The sequence below is a fragment of the Corvus hawaiiensis genome, chromosome 6 (genome assembly GCF_020740725.1).
Source record: "Corvus hawaiiensis isolate bCorHaw1 chromosome 6, bCorHaw1.pri.cur, whole genome shotgun sequence".
Lineage (NCBI taxonomy): Eukaryota > Metazoa > Chordata > Aves > Passeriformes > Corvidae > Corvus > Corvus hawaiiensis.
The window spans coordinates 65789158-65803804 of NC_063218.1; the positions used below are offsets into that span (position 1 = coordinate 65789158).

Sequence of the window (14647 nt, forward strand, 5' to 3'; positions counted from 1 at the left end):
ACTGTTCAAACTAGCCATGACTGAATGTGCCAGGGCAGGGCAGCTCCAAGCATAAGTGACACATGGACACCCAGTGCATCAAATATAAGCAGAGATGACACGAAGACTTGAGAGAACACTTCAGAAGATAAATTCTTGAGACCAGGATGCTTTGAGGCGACAGAAGCTACGAAACTACTGCAGTGAGGAGGGTCTAGTACACTTCATATAGAAGTCCAAGGGAATGGCACATGAAAAAAAGATACTACCAAAACTGAGAAGGAAGATGGATAGGAACACCTTGTGTACTTCTTCTGGTCTCAAAAAGCAAAACCATAAAGATGCCAGAATAAGCCCGATCCAGGAAAGTATGTAAGCGCTCCTGCTGCCAATATGGCCCATAACGATGCCTGTAAAGCATTGAGACATCACAAAGCCCTATGGCACTGAAGACAACGGACACAAACCACGTAACATAGACACAAACTGAAACTGCCCAGCAGTTTTACCTGATGGACCCAAGATTGCTAGTGCAAGATGAGCCAGAGGCCGATGATGCCAAAGGAAAGAAGGCTCTATGGCAGTAGTACGTGACAGTGAAAGGTAAACTCCTTATGAGAAGTTAGTGCCAAAGCTGGTAAGAGGATGCTCAAGAAGTGCAGTAGGCCTAGAGAAGGAGGCAACGACTGCCAGCTGATACAAAGGGATCCCTAGAGAATGATTCTGCCGCCAAAGGCTGAAATGACATCACAAAACATGACCGACCGACAAATGGCCAAGATGCAAGAGGCCCGTGTGCTACGCTCAAAAGTGCTCAAAAGCGTGGCTACACTGAAGAGTAGGCAAAATTTAGACCGTGGCAATCATGCCAGACCCAAAGGCAGGCTCCTCGGGTGAAAAGATGGACAATGACATCGAGACTCAACATCCAATGATGAGAAGCGCACAAGAACATGGAGATGGGTTGGAACTGCCCGGCCCGGCAAAGGCTCGAGTGATGCTGAAGAGAAACCCTCTCTCCCTTAACCTCCAAGGGGCCCAGCCCACTACAGCCCTCTCCTCTAAGCTAACTTCAAATTGCCTCCTGTGATTCCAAAGGTTTTTGCCTTCTCCCAACCAACAGTCCCCACACTTAGCTCTCTGAAGACCAGCAGACAAAATCCGTCCTCGACAGAAAAGAATGCTTCAGCACCGTGGATGTCAATACATGGCCCACAGCCCACTTGGGCAGCTGCAAAAGACGGAAAATAATGACAAAATTCAGACTGTGATTACACATCCCAGAAGTGACCCCTTGCACAATGCCCCTCTCCCTCATAACTGCTGAGGCACATCACTCACCGGCCGTTTCCAAACTTAGGCTCTGCACCTACTTGTGGTACCTAAGACAACAAAACAGAAACTGCGACTATTGCCCTCCAGAAGAATAATGCAGGGGCTCCCTCTGCACCACTGGCCCAGGCTCACCTCAAATCTCCATCCGACTCTGGAGGTGGCCCGGACGATACCTGCAAAGCGAAAAGGGACACGCTTCGCATGCTGCCACGTACCTCTCACCTATCAGTCGCCCCACCTAAATGCCAGCTCACCTGCTCGCCTCTGTCCCTTGGCATGCCCAGGGCAGCAGCAGCACCTGCAGAGAAGCAAAGCAAAAAAACATGCTGAGAGACTGAAACCACAGCCTCCCCACTCCAACTCAAGTACACCACACCTACAGCTTAAGCTTGCACCCACCTGGCCTCCAGCATCCCAGGGCCGGGACACCTTCCCAGTGGACCACCTAAAATGCACAAACAAAAACGGATGCTTAGAGCTGCACCAGAAACTGATACCCAAGCAGTAACAACTCATTCTGTCCACCAGTCACCGCTCACCTCGCTCCATCGACCTTGACCACTGATATTCAGCATTACTTCCTACCAATAAAGATGATGAAGAACAAAGCTGTAACACAGTCACCATTTACACTTGCCCTGCAAAGACAAATAGTGACTGACCTTCCTGTGGGAACCACCTCACCTGGTATGGGGCGCTCTGCCACAGATTCAATCCATCTGCATCTGAAAGAAGGTGATGACAAAAGTCAAAGTACCGCATGAGAACTTACCACCTCCAGACATCTTGTGCCAATCTAGAAATACCATCTTGAGTCCAACTAATCCCTACATTACAAATGTCAAGTCCCTAGGACTTATCCTATTACACCTACACCCAGGCTATGTAGCAGGGCAAAGCAGCCCCAGGCCAAACACACAGACACCTGTGACACAGGAGATGACAAACCAGGGGATGCAACAAGGAGAGGAAACTCTCAGCAAGAAGAATTACCAATGAGATGACCTAGATGAGGCCGATGAGGCTCAAAGAACTCTGGCAGAAAAAGACCCTAACAGAAGGACTTATGCCAAGAACCGCAAAGATGGACGCCCGAGAATCGTACGGTTGGAATCCTCTACCTATCCTCGCATTCTCCCAAGTCCTAATCTGTTATAAGGGATCATTGCGGTGCACAGCTGTCCATACAGCTCAGAACAAGACTGTAAAAGGTGTCTGACTCAAGAGTGCTAAAGAGAGATGCGATTCCGATGCATGTCTGAGCTTGCAAGTCAAAGGTTCAAGGGTACCAGCGTCGGGCCAAGGAACACAAAGGAGATGCTAAGGATGATGCCCAGCATTTCTGATAAGCCCCTCAAAGGGGTAAGGCAAAAGACATGTGACACAAGATGCCCAAGAGACACAGAACACACAATAGACAAGTGACACAACACGCACAGGGACTGCTCTGCCCTGCACACCTCAGCATTGTGATCAAAAGCGAGACTTGGCCTTTACGTGGCCTAAGGGGCCCTCTCGTGGACATCCCCATCTCCAAAGCTAATTCAAAAATCCCTCCCACCAAGTCCTGACCCAGCACCCCACTCTCGTCCCCCTCCCTGAGGTGTAGCCCTCGACTTAGCTCTCGGATATCCAGGGATGCAAATCCTCATCAGGTGCAAAAGAAAGCCGCCTCATCATCTGGGAAGCTCCTGCCCTCAGAGGGCTGTTCTCTCAGTCTACTGCAATAAAGAAAACCAAACATCAGTGCCTGAACTCAGCAGCACATCAGCCAAAACCCAACAATTCCACTACTCACCGGCTCCTGAGAACGCCCCGGTCCTCGGCTCACACGCTGTGGCCGCACTCCGAGGCCGACGTCACAGGGTATCCCTGGGTTAAGGGGAGACAAGGCGATGTGGCATTGCTGAAACTCGAGTGGACCCTCGCTCCTCCCTCCCTCCCCAACTCGCCACAACTCCTCAGCCATTGCCAAAGGCTGCCCAGATGGCACCTTCAAACAGAAAAGGTACAGGCTTCATCACAGAGCCCTGTAATACTTCTGGAAGGCTCACAGGGGCAGCTCAAGGGTGATAAACTGGCTCCATCAGCTGGTCCATGAGGGGGTTCAGCCCCTGCAGGCATAATACAAGCGGGCCACCTAAAACACACAAATGGATGCTCAGACAATGCATGCTTTGAGCTGCCCCAGAATTTGGCACCCGAGCAATAACTGGTTGTGTCCACTGGTCACTGCTTACCTCACTCACTCAACCTTGACTGCTGATATCCAGGTTTACTTCCTAAAAATAAAGACAAAGAACAGCCCTGCAACATAACCAAAATAAAACACCACCCCTGAAAAGCTGAATGATGACCAACCTTCCCAGGGGAGAAGAGGAAAAACAAAATGGAAAGGCACATGCCGATGTAGTGTCCAAAAGTGTTGCATTGCCGAGGTAGGTTCCACCTGAAACTGCTCAACTGTGACCTCTTTCTGCAAGGGTGTCTGTCATGTTGGAGTAGCAATTTCAATGCTGCAGACCACCTGTAAAACACAAAAAAAAAAAAAAAAAAAAAAAAAAAAAATCAAAGGCTACTTATAGTTTCATCACTAATACAACAACTCCAGTAGCATCCAGTTCTGTGCTGGAATCAATACTCATGCAGCTCATGGTCCCCCCCGGTGCCAATACCCTGCTGTGCCAAGTGCCTCACATCTTCAAAATGAAAATCCCAACAGTGAGGTAAACGTAGAGCCCAAAGTCAGGCCATAGCTTGGACTTCAGGCACCGACCCACCTCGCTGCTGTGCTCCTCTGGTCTCCTCCGTTCATATCAGGTTTACATGCTCTCCCTCTGCAAAAGAAGTATTTGTCAAAGTTACCCAGACAGACAAGGAAAGCTTAGCCTTTCCCAAGTTCTCATTCCTCAAAGCAAACTGCCTAGGATCCCACAACAGTGGGCCTTAGGACAAACTACTATGAAACTGAACACCACACAGACTGGCCACAGTCACTCCATCCGAGGCGTGGCTCAGGTGGCTGAGCAAAGCAAAAGGCTCCCTGTAAAGTCTCCTTTCTTCTCCACCTACCCCCCCCCCCCCCCCCAGGACTACTCTACAGGGCAGAGCAATTCCAGGCTAGACACAAACTCAAACAACACATTATACTACAAGCAGTGTGACATGAAGATGATAAAAAAAGCTCTCAGCAAGAAGAACAATGGCAAGGACAGAGACAACGCCAAAAGAGACAACTGAAGGTATGGCAATGGTGGATGAAAGAGGCTCTAAGGAGCAGAAGAAAAGGCTGGAACAGTGACCTGTTCTAAGAACTGTCACTCACAACGATCAAGATGGCTGTGAGAGACAAGGCCACATTTAGAATGCGCCCATATCCGGACAATCTTACAAGCCCCAGGACATTACAGCTCACAACTGCAAAGGATGGATGGCAGTACAGCCGGGAACAAGGCCTCAAAAGAGATCCGACTCAATGCTTTCAAGATGTGATTCCAAGATGTGGCCAAGCCCACTGGTAAAAGAACAAGTGATATTGGCATCCTACCAAGAAGTACAAAAGTTCAAGAAGCTAGAGATGATGGCCAATGCTTATGATAAGCCCCTTAAGGGTAAAAGGCAGAGAGATCTGATCCAAGGGAAGCCAAAGACACAGAACACACACCAGACAAGACAACACACACTGGAACTGCTCTGCGCTGCACACCCTACAGTTGCAGTCAAAAGTAGGGCTGCTCCCTTTAGCTTACCTAAGAAGTCCCTTGGAGAGCATCCCTTTCCCCTACGCTAGTTTTTAAATCTCTCCCAGGAATTTCCAACCCACTACCTTGCTATCATCCCATCTCCGGGCCCTGGCCCCCAACTTAGCTTTCAGATGACCAGTGATGTGAATCCACACTGGATGCAAAAGGAGTCCACCTCAGCCATCTCCAAAGGCACTGGGATCACCAGGTTGGCCTCTTAGTCAGCTATGACAAAGAAAACCAAAATCAATGCACCAGTGTAGTGCCATACAAGCCAAATCCCAACAAGTCAGCTACTAACTGGGACCCTGCTCCCGCTCCCACTCATACTTACAGTCCTTAACTTACCTATCAGAAGCCTCCATCTCCAATGTCATGTCTGACCCAGGGTAGCTCCCTCTTGCAGCACAATGAAACTGCTGAACAAATGCAAAGTGTCATATTTGACACAATCTGGAATTCCAGCAAGTTGCAATACTTCTAAGAAAAACAAGGGGGGAAAAAAAAAATTACAGAAAGCACCAAGCACCTTATCAACCCTGAACACTCAATCCAAAAATCATTAACCATACACTCAATGCTATCTCCTTCACAGTATCTTCAAAGCCTCTATTGCTTTAGATGCCAAAAGTACCTGCTGAAAGAAAGCTGAAAAAACCTGAACATTCCCCCCCCCATAGAAATAAGAAGACACCCTTACCCCAACTAACCCCACAGAACGAATGGGCCTCTTTTACCCAGGGCTGGGGTTAATATACCCCTGGCCAGGCCCGCCTCTCCTTCCCACAATGCCCGGCAAAAGGGAGGAGGCAATTTTACCATAAGGGATAAAAGCACTGGGAGGAGCTGCAGCTGTTTGGCTGCTCTGCCTTAAATTCCAGGTGAGTAAAGGGCTCTGTAGATGCCTTCTGTTTTACTACAGCTGCATCCACTGAAAGGGTAAAAAAGCTTCTTGTTTTGGCAGTGTAGATAGATGAGTTGCATGATTCCTTGTTAAGTTCTGTAAGTGGTCATTGGTGACTGTTGAGTCATAGGACTATGGAGGGTGGAGAAGAATAGTAATAATACACGTGGTGTAATTCCTGTTAGGGTCTCTAATTAGGGCTGTATTCATTATAAATAAAACTGAAAAAATAATGGGCTCTCTGGCAGCAGGAGGGTTTTGTGAGTGCTGGGCTCGCTCCCTTGTGAGAGATTGGGTACCAGTACCCAGCTAGAAGTGCCCTGAAGTATAGATTTAAATTCTTAAAATGCTGAAGAAGGGGGAGCTTCCTTCAATGGAACCCCTTAAAATGAGAGACTAGGGAGTGTTTGTCTCTACTTAAATAGATGCCATAGCAATAAATGGGTTCTCTCCTCTGAATCCCCTAAAATAGTGGAAAAAGAGGGGTTTGCCTTACTTCAGGTCTCTCCAGTGATGGAAAAAGGGGGATTTCTCCCTCAATTCAAACCCTTATAAAGGAGGGACAACCGGGTTTTCCCCTCAATTTAAACCTTGGGATGATGAAAATGGGGGAGTTATGCTCAATTCAGACCAATAAAATAGCATTGTCAAGGTTTTCCCCTTCTATTTAAACTGGAGAATAATGGAAAATGGGGATTCCCTGTCAAGTGATACCCCTAAGAGCATGGAAAAGGCAGGGTTTCCTTCAAGTGATACCCTTAAAATTGCAGAGGAAGGGGATTCCCCCTCAATTTAAACACAGACAATTATGGAAAAGGAAGTTTTTTCCCTCTGTTTAAAACCCTTTTCTCCTCATAACCCCCCTTTTTTTCTGGGGGCACTGGGGAAGGGCTGCCAAGATGAAAGGGGAAAGTGGAATGTTTCCCTGGGACCCCACGTGCTGCCCTGCCTGCTCAGGTGCTGCCCCTTGGCACGAGGGGTTTTCCCTGGGCATTTTGTGGGAGCAGTGCTCTGTGCCCAGGTGCCTCCGGCTGCTCCCCAGCTCCTGCTGCGTGCTCCGACCATTGTCCCTGGAGGGACACTCGGGATGCCCCCATTGCCCCTCTGGACCAGCAGCTCCCTGCACAGCTGTGCCCGGGGAACCCTCTGGGAGCGGCCTCTGGCAGGAGCCGCCCCCTCCTCATCCTGGCCGCTCACAGCTGGGGCTGCTGCGCCTTGGAGCGGGGGCTGAGGAGGAGAAAGGTCCTGCTGGTCCTTCCCTGCCCTGCACAGCCCTTTGTGTGCCCCTGAAACACCGGGGTGCCGGGCTTTCCTTGCTGTGGGGGACTGGGCGGTTCTTTGATCCCAGACTCTGCTCTTCCCCGGGCACTGCACATGGACAGGGGGCAGAGATGGGCCCTCAGAGGAGCGGGGGCTGCTCCTCGCTCTCGGGGCGCCGCGGGCGCTGCGCAGCCTTGCCCTCCTACTTCCCAATTCCTCATTTTGTGCCTCCTTTTCCCTTGGGGATGCGCCCGGGCCGCATTCCAGCGGCCGCCACGGCAACAGCACCTGCGGGCGGTGGGGTGGGCGGGGTTTTATCCACTATAAACACACATTGTCATTAAAATCTGTTTCTTATCTAATACACAAAAATCACTTTCCTAGAAGGAGTTTCCATGCATTCACCTCCTCCTGGAAGTCTTTTGATGGTCCTGCAGATTCATTAAGAGGGGTCTCTGCTGGTCATATTCACTGAATGCTTCAGTATGAAAGGTGACCTTGCCTTGAGCTATTTTTCTGGGCGTGCACTGTTGCTTCTTGTGACAGAACTGCCCCGGCTTTTCCCTCTGCTCTGTCCCTGCCCCCGGGCTGAGCTGGGCGGCGCTGCTGCCGCCCGGTGCCGGCTGAGCCGAGAGGGCGGCGGCCTCGGTGGCTGCCGAGCGTGGCAAGGGCAAGGAGCGGGAGCGAGCGGGGCTGGGTCTGTCAGCGGAGGGGAGGGGCGAAGGGCGGTTCGGAGCGCCGAGGGACAGGGCCGTGCGTGAGCGGGGCCACAGCTATGGAGAGGAGTGGGCGCCGTGCGGGGCGGCGACCACGAGGAATGACAGCGCGGGGGGCGGGGCCGGTTTTGCCGGGCAGCAGAGGCGCGGTCGCAGCGCGACCCGGGCGGGCACGGTCGGAATGGAGCCGTCCGTGTGCCGCTCTCAAGGGGGCGACTCGGAAAGGAAGGCGCAGTTCGGCACTCTCGGGACGGCGGTAAGTGAAGCTTTTTTAGCCCGCGCGATTTTCCGCGGCGTTTCCCGGTGTGGGGACGCGGGCTGTGGGGTCAGCGGCGTCGGGGGCGGGCGGGAGCATTCAGGCAGTCGAATAGACGGAGCGGGGTCCTTCCGGCCGCCATCTTGAGAAGGTCGAATAGCCACATTGGCGCGGTCCCGGTGACTTCCGCCCTTCTTCGCCAGGAGCGGCAATGGCGGGGAGCCCGGGGAGCAGCGCTGCCGGGCCGGGGGCACCGGGCCGGGTGCTCCGGGCTCGGAGGTGAGCGGGGAACGGGGACAGCCCCGAGCGGACGGTGGGGGCCGCGGGGGATGGGTGTCCCGGCCCAGGGATGGGTGTCCCGGCCCAGGGATGGGTGTCCAGACACAGGGATGGGTTCCTGGACTATCTAATAATATTATATAACGATCATACAAGGAGATCTATCTAAGAAATCCTCCATGGTCATCCTTCTCCCAGCCCCGCTGTGTTTTCAGGGTCTTGGGGGAAGAGTTTGGGTCTGGACAAGGCTCTCGGGCACAGGGTGGGATTCTTGGGGTGCAGGGCCAGGATTTGGACTCGATGCTCCCTGCGGGTCCCTTCCAGCCCAGGAAATGCTGCGATCCTGTGCCTCTGAGGGTGAAATAAAGGGCACCGGTGGGGTTTGTGCCCGCTGTGTTCACGGCCCCGCCGGCTCAGGGCGGGTTCAAGGCGCAGCTGCCCCCCCGAGCCAGCGGGACCGGCCGGGGCTGCTCGCTCCCGGTGCTGCCGCCTTGTGGGGAGAGCCCGGCACTGCAGCCCGCACAGGCGCTGGACCACGGGATCGGCGTGGAACAGCAGCGCAGGGAGTGCTGAGGCAGCGCAGGGAATGCTGCGGTCCCAGGGAAGGCTGCGGTCCCAGGGAAGGCTGAGGCGTCCCCTGCCCGAGGCACTCGGCAGCAAATCCCTGATGTTGAGCAGCAAAAGGAAAGTTCTGGGTTAATGGGAGGAGGTTTCTGGAGTGGAGCTGGGACAGGTGCTGATCCACGCATGGAATCACGGGCTGGTTTGGCTTGGAAGGGACCACCAAGATCATTTACACTCTGTTTGTTGTCTGGTTCCACAGCAAAGACCATCCAGAACTGCCACCTCACCCTCACGGACAGCAGGAATGTCTTCCATAGCTCTTATTTTGGAATGGGAATGGCTGTTGGTAGCTCTGGCAGGACCAGGTAAGAAGAGAAATGAGATCATTCTGGCTGCTGCTGGAGGTGGTTTTCTGCTTTCAGGCTGTTCTTCTCATTGATCCTTTCACAGCAGTGTTCCTGGGCACATTTGAGGGTAATTCTAGGAATTTCAAACCAGATAAAAACTGGTGGGGCAAAAATGTGAACCTGATCCATTTCTGGTAATTCCAAGCTTCTCCCACAACACCGTTCCAGGGGAAAGCTGATGAAAGGGTAAAGATGCAGAGGAACAAGTGCTGTAAACCCCCCTGGCACTCTGAGAGAGCAAACCTTGCAGTACTCCCAGCAGATCTCTTGGAGAAAGTGTGGGATCGCAAGGTTTTCCGGGAAAGCAAAACAGGGGCGGAGATGAGGGACTAGGCTTCCAGTTCTTCCTTTAGCTGAAAGCCTGGGGGAATTGAGAGGGGCCACAAGAGCTGTTTGTGTAGGAAAATGGGAGTTTGGGGGCTGAATCTGAGTTTCCCTCTGGGGCGTTTTTGAGGGAAAAGCTGAGGTGCTGTTTAAGGGAGAGAATGCACATTTTTGGGATGGAAAAGGTTTAATCAATATTGTAGAGGAAGTAAAATGTTGGGGGCAAAAGTGGATGCAATCTGGAGGGGACAGAAGGAATATTTTGGAGGCAAAATGGGGAACTGAGTAGTGGACAGATGGGGAACATTTTGGAGGCAACACTTGACAAACTCCCTGGGGTGGAGAACGAAGACATTGAGGGAAAAATGAGGTGATGAGCAGTGGGCACGTAGGGAAGGTGGTGGGGGTAAATGTTGAGAAAAGCCCCGTGGTATTCAAGAAATCCTTGGAAGCAGGACTGAGGAATTCAGTGGTGGAAAGATAGGGGAATTTTGCGGGGGTGAAACTTGAAAAGATCTAAGAGTTGAGAGTGAGTGTTTTTAGGTAAAAAGGATGTCTTGTTGAAGTTGGGCGTCTGGATTGTGGCATTTCTGGATCACAGGGTGTTTTTGCAGAAAGTAGGAGATAAAGAAGACTCCCAAAGCCTCGGTAGCTGTGTTAAGAAATCCCTCGCAGGGAAGAAAGGTGCCAAACAACCTCCTAGAAGTAGGGACTAATTAGCATGGGAAGGGGAAAACCCACCCCCAGTGGGAGAGAGCCCGCCGGGTAAGGGAAGAGAAGGATGCCCTTAAGAAGGAGCAGGGAAGGTGAATTTCTCGGTTTGCTGAAATGTATCAAAAAGTTTGGAATCTGGGTCTGTGTGGAGGCCGGGATTTTCTCGGCCATATGCAGAGCCCAGCACTAGGAATAAAGTAATTCCCGGCTTTCCAACGCCAAAAATGCAGTACCAGAGAGTTCTGTTATCCCGAGCACTTGGGGGATATTTGGCAAAAATTTCCAGGGGCCCAGGCTTGACTGAGCTTTTAACGCTCCCTGGATTCACGGGATCGGGGATTCCAGCGTGCCCTGCACGGTTTTTTTCAGGGAAGTCCCAAATCCGTGTGAGCACGAAGCAGAATCCCCTGAGAGCTGTGAAGGCAACGGGATATTTCTTGGGAATTTTGAAGGATTGGGTGAGTCCTCAGTGTTAGGTTGGAACGAACGCAAATTGTCCGGGAGTTGCTGGTTTAGGGATGGCTGGGTCTGGGTTTGGATTTGTGGGCACCGAGTGTTCCTTGTGTCAGTTTTAGGTCTGGATTGGTGGGAATTGTCAGAGAAAAGAGAAGGCAATTGAAATGTGGAGCTCCGTTCTTGGAGAAATGATCAGGATGGGAGAGGAAAGGCTGTGGAGCTGCTGGGAGCTCCTGTAGAACGAAAGGATCGGAGGTCTGGAGGCAAAAGCTGTGGAACAAAGCCTGAAAAGGGTGCGGGGTGGGGCGGGAGGGGGAGGGGGAGGAGGGCACCGTGGGGGGGTGAAAGAGGGAAAGAATCCCTGCTCCGGGAATCCAGCAGGGACCAGGAGAGGATCGTTTTCCATCCACTGCTCTCAGTGTAATCCTACTGAGGACGGTCAAAGGGAAGTGATTCATTTGTTCTTAGGTTTGGAATGAAAGGTGCTCTTGCAGAGGAGAATATTCACCTGTTAAAATTCTGTTGGATACAGGAAAAGAGGGAGGAAGCAAGCAGCTGGGGAATGAACGGGTGGATTTTTTGGTGGATACAGGGAAAGACACGGGAAGGGGCTCTTAAGTAAAATACACCTCACGGGCAGCACCAGGAGAAGCCTCAACTGCCCTTTTTTTCCAAGCTCTGACATTCCAGAGGAGTAAGCAGTGGTCAGCCCATCATTTTCTGTATTCCTTGGATGCCCAGTGCTTTGTTGGGAAGAGATAATATTTGGAAATGAACAAATCCGGGGATGTAATTCCTGATAGTAAAGCCCCAGAGACCCTGGTTTTGATATCCTTCCAGCACCCAAACGCAACAGAGGGAATCCTGGAGGAGCTGGAAATCGCTGTCGCTCCGTCGGTGGAATTCCTGGGAAATGGAAAGCAGCAGAAGTAGCAAGAACAGAGTTGGAAGCAGGCTCCAGCCGGGTAAGGCAGACACCAAATCCTTTGGAACTGGGCAGGGGTGGGAAGAATTAATTCTTACCTTTGTAGCCCATGGATTCCTGAGCAGGATCCCGGCAGGGAAGACTGCAGGGATCAGACTGATCAGCTGGGACTGATCCCAGCTGGGGGCAGCGAGCCTTGGAATTGACTGAAGGGAAGAAAGAGGGATCCTTTGAGCACAAGGATCAGCTGTCAAATGCGGAGATGGCATCAGACAATTCCTCGGGAGGGTTTAGTTCCTGGGCCAAATCGATCTCCTGCCTTGTGAAGGAGCTCAGAGACCTGGGAAGAGCCCAAGCAACGCAGGGAATGCAGTGGCAGATAAAACTGCCGGGGAACGGTGGGGAAAAGCATCGAAGAGGGGGCCTCGTTTTGTACAGGAACGGTACAAAAAATTGTCCGAAAGAATAGGAATGGAATGGGATTTTAGGTATTCCTCGGAGGCCACAATCCAGTGGGAAGGCTGAGAGAAGGAAGCAAAGCCTAAAAAGGCAAATGAGCCAAATCCTGCCCAAAGCCTCCAATGGCCACATTCCCTGGCATTGCTGAGGACTTCAGCCAAGCTCCAGGCAAAAGGTGAGCCCCTATGGAATCCTTTCTGGGAGACCATATCCAGCTGGGACCCTTCCTGGAGAAGGCCATGGGATATGGGTTATGCCAGGTCCAGAGAATATGTCATTTCCTTGGAAAAACACTTGGATCACTGCATCACTTTCTTGTTTCAGGCTCACCAGTCACCCGGGCTATCCAAGTCCATCCTCCCCAGCGGGGAGAGCGGGAGCACGTCCGGCCATGGAGAATTTCTGGGAGAGCCCGGGAGAAGAAAGAAGGCTCCAGCTTCACAGATCTGTGTCATAACCCATCCTGTCGGCCGCTCCTGTTTGATCCCGGTGCATTTGTCCTCTTGGATTCAACCTGAGCAGCGCTAATTGCTGGCAATGAAGCAGCCTTTGGTACTTCTTTGCCACAAAACCTCTCCATCCTGCCCTTCAATCCTGTTGCAAACACGGGGAAAACCCAAAACTCCGTTTTTTCCCCTCTCCCCTTCACTTTGCCTCCTCTTTTCTTGCAGGCTTTGGGCTATCCAGGCTTGCATGTGGATTAGGCAGAGCACCCTGTAGGCTCAGCTCCAGGTGGGATTGCAGCGGTGTTGGAAGCACCAGGGATTCTCCCAAGGTTTGGTGTGAGGAGCTGCGTCTTGGGAGGGGCTGGGATTTTGTGCACTTCTGGGGGTTTTTTTTCCTGTTTGCCTTTTGGGCTGCCTCAGAGAAAAGGCTGAAAACCGAAGGAGCTGAGGGGGGGTTCCCAAATTCCTTTCCAGCCCTTCAGAGGAGGCACAAAGCCACGTGCAGCTGAGGAGAGGGATGTGAGGAGAACGGCAATAATGGAGCCTTGGGACTCTGCACTTCATTCTTTTCACGTGTTTGGAGGTGCAGGAAATGCCAAACCCCACAGGAATTCTGCGTCTGTAACATCGGGTGCAACCTCTTGAAACCCAAGTGCTCAGAGTGGGGTTTTCCCAAGGGTAAATCCCAATGTGACATGGCAAGGCTTCAGTGAGGATTTCCAGGCTTGACTGCACAGCTTTTGGGAAAGCTCAGTAACCAAACAAGAGCAGATTTCTGTCGGATTTGGATCAAACATGGCGTTTAAATCTGGGACAGCTCAGCTCCCCGGGTGGGAAAGTGCTTGGAGTAGCCGAGAGCTGAGCCGTTGTTGAGAATTCCAAGCGTTGTGTCCTTACGCTCCTTAATACGGCGTTTAAATAATTGATCCTGAAAGGAGCCAGTATCAGAGGGATTTGTTAGAGGGGCAGGGATGTTTTTTAACGTGGCAGTGTGTCGGGATAGTCAAGGCTCCTTACGTCAGAGTTAATTGGTCTTCCTTCTTTTCCCTTTTGTTCTTTCTAGCTTGTGGCTGAGTGGGGAGAATATTTGAGATAAAGAAACGAAATGCCCGAGGGAAGCTTCGTGTTCCCGTGGGGATGCTTTAGGCACGTGCAGCTTCTGAGCTGCACCGAAAGTTGAGGCTCCCCCAGAAGCCTTCCGAAGCTGGAAGGGCCGGGGAAGAGAATTCCAGGAGAGGTGTGGGAAGCGCTTTCTGCCGGGTCTGGACAGCACCGAGGTGGGAATGACTTCAAAGCGTTCCTTGTCCCTGTCCTGTTCCCAGCCCAGGACAAAGTTGGTGTTCCCTGAACGGCTGCGGTTCCCTGGATGTGGCAGGAGGAGGTCTCTGCCGGGGAGTGGGAGAAATGTCCCTGCCCGGTGCCGTGTCCTTGGCGGGCAGAGAGCGCCGATCGTGGCAAGGGGGGTTTGTGAGTATGGAATCAATCCTAGCTCCTTTTTAAGGGGGTGTTTTAATGAGTCATCAGCAGGGACCACTTTTAGCCAGCTTTAGTTAAGTTCCTTTTGCACAGGTTTCATGTGGCTTTGATGGTGAAATCACCAAACCCTGAAGTTTGCCAAATTACCCCTGAAAAGCTTTAATGAACCAATCCTGAGGGAACTGGGGATTGCATATCTGGGATCTTATGGCCCTTTGAGGCCATGTTGGGTTTAGCCCCTGATTTTGGTGCCGAGGGAAACTCCAAGTTAAGAATAATCCAAATATGAAGCACTTCTCACAAAACTCAGCTTTGCAAAGCTTTATTTGGGCTAAAAAAGAAAAGATGGGAATGCCCTTGGCAGAAAAGCAGCTGTGAGGCACAGCAGGCTTCAAATGCCTGTC

The 14647-nt window shown here is 51.8% G+C and overlaps 1 long non-coding RNA gene across 8 annotated transcripts; it reads right to left on the reverse strand.

Moving 5' to 3' along the window:
* Positions 1–3009: 3009 nt before the first annotated feature.
* Positions 3010–7834, reverse strand: LOC125327412. Of its 8 annotated transcripts, none has more exons than XR_007204212.1 (9): positions 7627–7834; positions 5406–5537; positions 5141–5282; positions 4095–4151; positions 3676–3841; positions 3555–3596; positions 3308–3454; positions 3113–3186; positions 3010–3032 (listed from the first exon to the last, which is right to left on the reverse strand). It is a non-coding gene; the product is annotated as an uncharacterized LOC125327412 (long non-coding RNA). The 8 variants fall into 8 exon arrangements; XR_007204214.1 differs by having other exon boundaries at positions 3369–3454; positions 7627–7833; XR_007204213.1 differs by having other exon boundaries at positions 3011–3035; positions 5213–5282; positions 7627–7833.
* Between the last annotated feature and the right edge of the window lie 6813 nt (positions 7835–14647).